Here is an 11,218-nt window from a genome sequence, read left to right as displayed (position 1 = left end):
CCAGGAAGGTTATTACACGGATACAGCTGATGTTACCGTTCCGAGGAACACAAGCACTGAAGTCAGGAAAGCTGGGGTGGGGAGAAGTTCTGAGCAGTGGGTTAAACAACTTTGTGGATTCCCAATCTGTTGGCCTAAGGACACTGGCTGTGGTGGCCCCAGTGGGTGAGCTGGCCTGTCCCTCTTGAGGTCAGCAGTCCTCAGAACAAGGACCTCCCAAGGACCACTGGAGGGCCAGCTGGCCTGGGGGACTGGCACCTTCAGCTTCTACGGGGCTCGTGGCTGCCGGGCCTGGTGAGGTCCCAGCCACTTGTCATTGCTTCCCAGCTAATGACCTCCTGGCCTGGCCACATCTCAGCTAATTTCTGTAATTAGGGAAGCTTGTTTTCAGAGGCTGAAACAGGAACTTTTCTGAATTAGCTTTTATGGTTCAGAGCCTTTAATTTGAGATTTAAAAAACATCATAGCTCGCCAAAACCAAATAAACTGCAGCTAATGAAATTCGCAGAAGTTCTCAGAGAATGCTTCTTACTGGTGCTCCTGCATGATTTATTGACAGCCGGTTGTAAAAACAATCTTATTAAAGGTCATAATGTTGGGTAAAAAAAAAAAAGCCCTTTAATTTATAGCATAATTAGGCTTCCTCCAATAGCTCCGCGGCCAGGGCTGTCACTCAGGCTCTGAGGAAGCACTTGGTGTTTTTCATTATATCACAGCAAAGGAGATCCATGCTCCTAGAGGGCCCAATGACTTTCTCTTTATGGCCCTTTTATTGCTGCTAAAATAGTCAAAACAGGGGGTTGATTAGAGCCGACTGATGCCTACTGATTATGGGAACACCTCTTGTGGGGGGAGGGAGAGGAGGTGGGAGGGGGTCCGGGACCTCAGGACATGCCTCCGACGGAAAAGGATGGACTTGCGAAGGGAGTGTGACCAGGCTTCCTGGCTCTGCCCCAGACACTTGTGGATTGAAGGCTGACCCCAGGCAGGCGGGGCTGGGGTGATAAAAAGGCAAGTGGAAGGTGCTAATGCCTCAAGGAAGAGACAATCCCAGGGCAGGATGTGTATGGGAGTGAGAACCTTAAAAATGCTAATGGGTCCCAAGGTGGAGAGCAGGCTTGCAGTGGTGGTGAGGGAAGCAGCACCAGGGAGCAAAGGTCTGGCCTGGCGCTGGCCCTGCAGAAGGAAGAAGGGAGATTCAGCATCTGTGGCTGGGGAGGAGGGCAGGTCCTGCTTTGCCCCGTCCACGAGCCCCTGCATGGGATTTTGGAACCTGCTCTCCAGGGCTGTGCTTGTACAGTGGAGAACCCAGGAGGGGTGGGCGAGTCACACAACGTAGCATCAGGGATGTGTGATGACGGCCAAATCTGACCAGAGATGCCCTCCTCACCACCCCCGCCCTCCAAGTCCTCTCTCCCTCTCCAACCCGAGGCTCCTGTGACAAGCACGAGCTCAGAGTTGCAGCTCTGACCACAGAGAGCCCGCGGCCCCAGCCCTACCTCATGCCACCTTCTCCCCAGTTCCAAGCTCTGATCCCCCACTGCCATATCCTGGACCTGCCTTAGCTTCTGCTGGCCGTGCGTGCGTGCGTGCGTGTGTGTGTAACAGACCGTCCAACTACCAGTGTATGGTGTGGCCGTGGTGACAGGGGAAAGGGAAGGGAGACGGTGTACAGTCTGGGTCCTGGGGGTGGCCTGGAGCTGATGAGCAAGAGAAAGGGTGAGGCGACTGTGTGGGGTTGGTCTGCCTCTCCTGAGCCTTTGCTTTCTGTTCTGCCAAATGCTGGAGGGAGCGCTCGGGGGCCTGCCTTGTCTCATCTCATCCTGTCCTGGGCAGGCTCTCTTCTCTTCTGAGTCTATCAGCCACTCAGGTTGATCCAATGTCCTGCGTGAAACTGGTGAGTACATCTCAGTCTCTTGGCATCGGTCAGCTTTCAGAGGGCTGAGGAACCCAGTTTCTGGCTCCTCGAAGCTGGGGGTCAGACCCGTGGCGATGCACCTGTGGGCACACACGTGAACTGACAATGTCCCCCATGTGGGACGAGAGGGGAGGCTCTCAGGGTGCTGTCTGTCTGTGTCTATCCCGGGAGTGGCCGAGGGTTGTGCTGGGAGAACCTTGCCGTAGAAACTGGCATTTTCCCGAGGAGTTCCCTTAGATTTTTGTTTCCAATTGTAACTCCAGCCTGAGAACGAGGCGAGGTCTGGGAGAGCACAACTTGCTCCTTGGACCAACGTCTTTAGTCATGGCGTTCCAGGGTCCTGCAGGGACTGAACCCTGTCGAGCACCTACCATGTGCCAGGCCCTGTGCAGGAAGACGGGCTTACAGGGGTGAGCTTCAGAAGTTTCCAGGCTGAGGCAGAGGTTGGGGGGGGGGAGACATTATATAATTAATTACATTCTATGTGGTAAATGCCACCTGTTGAGTTTTCTCCAGGGGACAAGGGAGTATGAAAGAAGGAGCAAGTAACTGCCTCGTGTGTGTGTGTGTGTGTGTGTGTGCGTGTGCGCGCGTATCAGTGATGGTTGCTGTGAGAGTATGTGTGAACGTGTAGTCTTTGAGTGTGTAAGTGTACGTCCATGACGTGAGGTGGTGTGTGAGTATGTGAGTGTATGCACATGAGTGTGTGTCAGTGATAAACTGAGAAAGCCAGATTTGGGGGGGGGGGGGCATTGGCTGCCTTTGCTAAGGTGGAAGCATCCAGACAAACGGGTCAGCACAGCGCCGACACGCAGGAGACTGCAGCACAGCCTCTGAGCAGCCGGCCACCTCCCTTCCAGGCGGGAAGCAGAATCTGCTCTGTTAGCCTCAGCCAGGCCTTGCTTCCTTGTCCGGAGGTTTTGTCCTGTTGGACAAAGACAGGGAGCAGGACTTGTTTTCTTCTAGATGTTAGTCGATGAACCTAGAGGGTAAGAGGATAAATTCTTGAAATAATGAAGCACCAGTAACATCCTGCCCCTTTAAATTAAGACTGTAACTCAAATCAAGGGGTTGTGGTTCATTTTAATTTGCTTCTAGAAATGTTTCATACTTGTTAAATATTCTCCAATTTTTTTTTTTTTTTTGAATCAAAAGAAGAATCTGGCTTTTCCGTGCACACTTGTGCCGTTAGGGTGTCCGAGCTGCTTGGGGTGCTGGCATGGGGATCCTGGAATTTCTTCAGACTGCCCCCCCTGCCCCCGATCGGCCTGCCCCAACATGCAGCTTCTCGTTCTGGCCTTCGCTACTCCAGCCATCCCGCCCTTGGGCTTTGTGTCCCAGCTCTGGTTGTTTGTCTGGTTTCCCTGATTGACAGCCCACTTTGGAGTCACATTTCCAGACTGACCTCTGCCTTCTCCAACAGAGCACAGCTCTGGGACTTACCTCGGGCCTCATGCTCTGAAACCCCCCTTTCCCAGCCTCACATTCAGCCCGGGAGCCTCTGGGCCTGAGGCTGGGCACCCTTAACCAGCCTGCCAGGGTGGGAAGGAGGCTGGACATTAAGTCAGAATGAAACATGTTAGTGTTTCTTTAAAAATCTAGCTTCTCCTTCGGACTCTTCTATTTATCTTCTCTCTCCTTAGAAGCTGGCAATTATTCAACATTTATAAATTGAAGATAATCCCATTTCCTGATGACTCCTGGCAGCCCAGGGTTTGGGGTAGAAGAACTTTCATCCCAGTCTGCTGTTTGCAGAGGAAAGGACTAAAATGCCTCTATTTCTCAGCTATGGACTTCCAAGGTCTGATTCTTTCCAAATAGATTTCTGCGTATTAAATCCTTTAATAATGGCAATAGTCTCCTGTAGATTTTAAATCCAAAGGACAATTGTTCAAGGCACATTTCAAGTTACAAATTGGAGACAGCTGTCGGTCAAGGCCACTGGAGTGTGGGGCAGTGGTGATTTTCTCCCCCGAGCCCATTCCTTTCTGTCTTTCCTTTGACCTGGGATGAAGTTGGAATTGGAGTAGAAGTTAGGGCTGAGGGCAGTACAGGATTGATTGGAGGTAGAGTTAATGTTTGAGTTATTTTATTTTATTTAGTGTCAGCATGGGGTTAGATGAGTATTGGGCTGGAATTCAGTTGTGGTGTTAGCAAAGAAGGTAAGCACTGGGTTAGTATGCGGTTTGCTGTTGGTATCAGGATTAGTGGTGGGTCAGCCGTTTTGCTGAGCTCTTGGAAGCTCGGTGGTGGGGCCCTCTGTCTGAGGGTCATGCCACACTTGAATCTGTATGCTTGTTGGGACCAAACCCTTGGCCCTGCTATGAAATTTTGGTCTGAACAGATAAGGCTTCCCCCCACCCCAGAAGTGTTTGGCATTGAGATGTCACATATGAGCTCCATGGGAAGCCTGGTAAGACCCAACGTTGGGTTTATCTCTTCTGGCTCCTGTGGAGCCCTGATGTTTGTCTGTCCTCTTGCTGCCAGGCATTTGGGACAGGACTGTGGAACTCAGGCTCAGGACCTGAGGCACAGAGTCAGTCGCTGGGTTCTGTGGCTACCTGTGTCCAGAAACGTATCCTAACTGCTCTTGTACCTGGTGTTCAGCTGATCAGTTTTCTCCCATTTGAATCACTTTGAAGAAATACCTAGGAATGGCTATAAATTGATTCCATTCCTAGACTATTGCAGGCAGCATTCCAGTACCTTTCGGCGCTATTTCTGTGAACAGATACCAGTCAGACACAGGTAAAGAACCCATATGCCCCCATGCACACTGCCTAACCATCGGCAGATATCATCTTGGGTCTGAAAGTTGACCCTTTTGTTTTTGCTCTTGCTAAGGCCACCATATCCCATATTGTAGTCATGCTGACTCGACCCTAAACACTCACCCCAACATGCCTCTCTAGCTTTGCTTATGCTGCTAATCTGCCTGGAATGCCCTTTTCCCTGCCCTTCCCTCCATGTACCTGAAGAGTCCCCTCATCTTCCAAGGTGCAACCCTTGTGACATTACGTTGCACTTACTTATGGATTTATGGATTCAATACAGGAATGGTGTCTTATTCATACCATTTCCCCAGAACCTTGCACAGGGACTGGAAGAGAGTGGATGCAAAATCAATATTTGTTGAAAGAGTGAAGAGCAGGAAAGTCTAGACCATCAGGCTGATGAGTAATACTGATTTTATTAAGACTTAGGCCATTTTGTAGAGCACCCTCAACTCCTCTCTAGCTGAAATCCATCCATCTTCATCCTTCCCAGACACTAAACTTTATCTTTGTGAAAATATAAGCATCGCTTCCCTGACCCTCTCCCCATTGTGGTGGCTTAGAGATGCCGCAAATTTTTGACATTCTTCCCATTGAGAAATTGGGTCTAATCCCCCTCCCTTGAATCTGGGCTGGCTCTAGTGACTTGTTTGGCCAATAGCATGCATTGGGAATCAATGTCTGGAATTTTCAAGGTAGGTTATAAATTACCTTAAGCTCCCATTTTGGTCTCTTGGAACATTCTCTCTGAACCACCATGTAGAAAGTCCAGTCACTCTTAGAACGACATGCTAGCAAAAATACTAGATCAATAGTCCCAGCTGAGTCCAGCCTCCCAGGCATCAGGCATCAGAAATGTGGGCAAACCTATTTTCAACCCTCCAAACCAGATCATCTGCTGGCTGATGCCTTTGGATGACCTTCCTGAATACCATGCAGGAGAGATGCATCACCTAGCTGATCCTTTCCCAAATTACCAACCCACAAAACTGGGAGATAAAATAAAATGGTTGCTGTTTTAAACTACTAAATATTGGGATGGTTTGTTATACAGTGGTAGATAATCAGAACACCCTTTCTTTTCTTTTCCTTTCTTTCTTTCTTTTTAACAAGCATGATACAAGTTTTTTTTTATACAGTCACAAGGAATACAATCATGAGCAGAACATATTCAGTCCTGCCTGCAGGGGCTCACAGTCTGATGGAAGAGGTGGCATTATATAATAGTACAAATAAATATATACTTTAAAAGTTTATGAATTGTCATCAGTGCTATTAAAGTAAAGTGCTATGAGAAACAATGGGGACTCAAGGCAGGTTTCTCTAAGGAAGTAATATTTGGGCTGAGACTTAAGGGATTTAGTTGGGCTATAGGGATGGGGGAGGGGATAGGAGAGCATGCTGGCTGGGGCAGGAGCTAGTCGAAAGTCCTAAAGGCCGGAGATTGCTCAGGGCCTTGGGGCTCATATGGCTGCAAGGATGAGCCTGGACCCTATGGGCCCATGTGGCTGATCCTAGAAACCACTCATCATCCTGCACTGAAAGAACATCTTGTCTGTGTCCCCTGCTACATGGGAGTTCCTTGAGGCCCTGTTTCACAGTTTTAAACAATTCCTCAGTCTACAGAGAAATCCACATTTTTTAGCAACATTAACCAGTTCCTTCAGGATCCATCCCCTAACTCTGAGGCCTTGTTGCCAGACGTTTCCCTTCATTCTTGGTGGTCCCGCTATCCAGAACCCCATGCAGCTTCCTGAACAGACCAGTGCTCACCTACACTTGGGCCTCTGTATGTGTCTTCCTTCCGGTGGGTCATCCCCCTCCCAGGTTTGCTTGGCTAACTGCTACCTTGTTCTCAAGACTCCATAGCCATCACCTCCCTGTGGCAATCCCAATCTGGCTTGGGGCCCGTTCTCTGGGCTCCTATAACTGCACTACCCACCCCCTGTCCCCCACCAAGCCTCTCTCTCTATGGTGGCAAAGCCACAGTGCATTGTAACTGTATACTTGTCTACTTTGATTCTGGCCCTTGAGCTTTTGCAAGAAAAAATGTCTTTCATCCCCTTGGTTTCTTCATTTAGAAGCTTTTGATAAAAGTTTGTGGATTGAAAAGCCAATGATTCCGGCTTGATATTGCTTGTAAATTTTGTAAGCATGCCAGCAATATTCTCATGCACATCACTAATAAAAAGTTTGAACAGGGCACCTGGCTGACTCAGTCAGTGGAGCATGTGACTTTTCTTTTTTAAGGCATTTATTTATTTGAGAGAGAGAGCGTGCCAGAGAGTGTGTGAACGGGGAGGGGAGGGGCAGAGGGAGAGGAAAGAATCTCAAGTGGACTCCCCACTGATCGTGGAGCCTGACACAGGGCTGGATCTCATGGCCCCTAGACCATGACCTGAGCTGACTCAGCCACCCAGGTGTCCTTGTGGAGCATGTGACTCTTGATCTCAGGGTCGTGAGTTTGAACCCCACTTTGGGAGTAGAGATTACTTAAATAAATAAATAAATCTTTAAAAATTAAAAAAAAAATAAAAAGTTTGAACAGAAGGAGATGAGTGAACCCTGAAATATGTTTATATCTTCAAACAATCCATATCATTTCTTCTTGCCTACGATAAGCAATTTCACCAAGAGCTTGAAGAAATATAGATAAACCATCTCCACTTCCTTCTCCTAATCTAGCAGGGGTGGAGGGTCTAATGAAAAAGAGTGAAATCAACTTGGCAGGACAGTGCACCCATTCACAGAGATCCTGGCCTTCCTTTCCAAGAACACCAAATACTCTTTTTTTTTTTTTTTAAAGGTTTTATTTATTTATTTGACAGAGACACAGCGAGAGAGGGAACACAAGCAAGGGGAGTGGGAGAGGGAGAAGCAGGCTTTCTGCAGAGCAGGGAGCCCGATCCGGGGCTCGATTCCAGGACCCTGGGATCACGACCCGAGCCAAAGGCAGACGCTTAACGACTGAGTCACCCAGCCACCCCCCAAATACTCTTTAAAAGACATCCCAACTCCAATCTGTCTCCCATGATTTTCCCATTACACGAGTGCTGGCAATTTCCAAATCTAAAGGGATTCCTTTTGGTTTGAGTGTTATGCTCAGAAACTGTCAGTCCCTTCTCAGGAAGGGACAAATTTTTCATAAATCATACCCTGCAACTGTAGCCAAGCTCTTGGCATCTCTTGATACCTTCTGATGGAGACAGAAGCATTTTGGAAAAAGTGATGTAAAGAGTGGGGGTGGGGCGGTGAGAACTTGAGGAAGGAACAAACTTCAAGCAAGTCCTTTCCCTGTGTCCTCAGTTTCACCACCTGTGGAAGAAGGGAACTGGAAGAGTCCAAGAGCTAAGCAACTTTTTTTCCCAAAGAAAATCTTTTGTCAGTAGTTTTTAACCATTTTAAGGGTCACAAAGTCTCTGGGAACTTGATACTGTGGAAACTTGTCTTAGAAATTTACACACACACACACACACACACACAGAGTGTGCCCAAAATCCATGCCAGAATCTTGCCTGAGGTGGATAGTCTACAGTTACCAGTATTGACCTCTTCTGTTCTAAAAAGTCCTATTATGGGGACGCCTGGGTGGCTCAGTCGGTTAAGCGTCTGCCTTCGGCTCAGGTCATGATCCCAGGGTCCTGGGATCAAGTCCCACATCAGGCTCCTTGCTCAGCAGGGAGCCTGCATCTCCCTCTGCCTCTCTCTCTCTCTCTGACAAATAAATAAATAAAATCTTAAAAAAAAAAAAAAAGTCCTATAATGTCTCCTCGGCTACAGAAATCCAGCATCTCTCCCCACCTTCTTGCTGCATGGAAGTTAACGGGACGATTTCATCCACAGGTTCTTGTGAGTCTCTGGATGTTACAGGTGAGCTGACAGACATGTTTAGAGAAGACTCAGACTTTTAGAACCTCTTCACATAACTTCAGCTTCTAAACCAACTTACAAATATTTCTTCTTTCTTATTTGAAAATCTTGCCTCGAATATAAAGTAAATTTGGATTTGCCATACTCATGTTTCTTCCACGGCTATCGACATCACTCCTCTGCCCTAAGTGTATCCTCAAGAGTGGGTCCACACCTTCCTTCAGGTTCTCTGCAGTTCACCGTGCTAACTTACTGGCACCTTGAGATGCATGGCTGGAGACTGTGAACGTGTCTTATGGCAACCCCACAAGAAATTTTTGCATTGTAGAGGAGAAACAATGTTTCCAATATATGGAACGTGTATTAGTTTTCTAGGGCTGCTGTAACAAATGACCATTAGCTGGATGGTTTAGAACAAAAGAAATGCATTCTTTCATAGCTCTGGGGGCCAGATGTCTAGCTCTCCCTCCAAAGCCTCTAGGGAAGAATTCTTCTTTGCCTTCTTTGTCTTTTTCAGCTCCTGGTGTTCCCTGGCATGTGGCTGCATCACTCCCCTCTCTGCCTCTGTCTTCACATGGCTTTCCCCTCAGTGTCCATCCATGTCTTCTCTTCTTCTGTTGCTTATAAGGACACTTGACTTCGGATTTAGGGTGCACCAAGATAATCCAGGATGATCTCAAGATCTTAAATCTAATCACACTTGCAAAGACCTTTTCTTCAAATAAGGTCAAAATTACAGGTTCAGGGGGTTAGCACGTGGATGTATCTTTTGGGGTGCTACCAGGCAACTTGCTACAGAACTCTAGGCTAGGCTAGGAAGTTTTTTTTTTTCATCCATCAGAAAGGTAAAGCTGGGAGAATTTGGTTCTCATCATCAATGCCAAGTCACAGTGAAAATTCTCTCCTGCCGGGAATATGCTTAATCGTAACTGTACCGTACATTTTTCTTTTTTTTAAAATGAGAAATATGATTTAATCAGAATTCCTGTGTTTGTAGAGTACACGTTTGCAGCAAGGCTACAAATGGCTAGAATGCTTGTCTGTAGTCATATGTTTGTGATTCTTATCACTGACTCATATAAACAATATTTAAATTTCTTGTTTAATACTGACATCAGTGTGTTAATACAACACTCACGATAAACCTCTATAGTAAGAAAATCAACAAACTGGCTCATTAATATTATCAATTCAAAGGACATTTAAGATGAGTCACTATACAAGAAAACTTGACATGCCCTGAAATAGCTCATATATGGAAGGATCTTGATAGTGGTTTTCCCAAATATGACAACAATCCTAAGAATTTTTATGACATTACCAATATCAAGTTGTGAAGCTGAAACATTTTTTTTTTAAAGATTTTATTTATTTATTTGACAGAGAGAGAAATAGCGAGAGCAGGAACACAAGCAGGAGGAATGGGAGAGGGAGAAGCAGACTCCCTGCCGAGCAGGGAGCCCGATGTGGGATTCGATCCCAGGACCCTGGGATCATGACCTGAGCCGAAGGCAGACGCTTAACGACTGAGCCACCCAGGCGCCCGCTGAAACATTTTTCTTAAACCATCAATAATAAAAAGCAAATTTTGATTAGCCATGCTGGAGGAACGACTGAATTGAATGAGGAATCAAAAAAGTACACAAAAAAGAAACACTCTTTTCCTAAAAGTGTCGTAGGGATGTATCAAGCAGTTAATTAATAAACATACGTTATTTTTCTGGGTTTTGTGACTGTGGTATTTATCAACATAAACATTTTTTTTTTAAAGATTTTATTTATTTATTCATGAGAGACAGACAAAGAGAGAGAGAGGCAGAGGGAGAAGCAGGCTCCCAAGGAGCAGGGAGCCCGATGCGGGGCTCGATCCCAGGACCCTGGGATCATGACCTGAGCCGAAGGCAGATGCTTAACCATCTGAGCCACCCAGGCGCCCTCAACATAAACATTTTTAAAAATTTTCTCGTGAATGACTTTCTTATTCTAACACGTAAGCATACATTTTTTGTGTCTAATTTTGTATTCATGAATTTGCCTTCTTTTTCTTCAAGAGTCCCTGCTTCTCAAGTTATACTAACCCTAGGCCGTGTCATGACACCTGGCTCACCCCTGGCTTCAAGCCCTTCACTCTGAGTGTCTTGCTTCATCCTCCAGCCTTTGTCTTTTTTGTATCCCCCATCTTGCCTTCTCCGCTGGCCCATAGACACGTTCAGGTTGCTCCCAACCAAGGGTGTTTCTGTCTGCACTTCTGCCTCTTTCCTCGTGCTGCCAAGGAGCTAGTCGTTGCCCCTGCTCTCGCATCTCCATGCTACTGCCACCATCTTATAAAAACAGCTCCCTTTCTTTCCATTCTCCACCCTTGCCTCTACACTCTGCTTCCTTCTTCTTTTTTTCTTTTTCTTTTTAAAGTAAGTTCTATATCCACCGTGAGCTTGAACTCGTGACTCTGAGATCAAGAGCCACACACTCTACCGACTGAGCCAGCCAGGCACCCCAGCTTCCTTCTTCTTGCCTTTGCCCTGGTGCCATTCTACCTGTTTCTTCTCTCATTCACAGAGCACTGGCTTTAAGAGAAATTTCAGATTCTAAGTCCAATGTTTCCTATACTAGGCTGATCATCAGAAATACCTGGTAGCTTTAAAAAACACTTATTTAA

Source organism: Mirounga leonina, unplaced genomic scaffold (genome assembly GCF_011800145.1).
Source record: "Mirounga leonina isolate KUSES-001 unplaced genomic scaffold, KU_Mleo_1.0 Mir_125, whole genome shotgun sequence".
In the NCBI taxonomy this organism is placed as follows: domain Eukaryota; kingdom Metazoa; phylum Chordata; class Mammalia; order Carnivora; family Phocidae; genus Mirounga; species Mirounga leonina.
The sequence above is the reverse complement of the archived record's forward strand: the minus strand, read 5'-3'. Positions refer to the sequence as shown.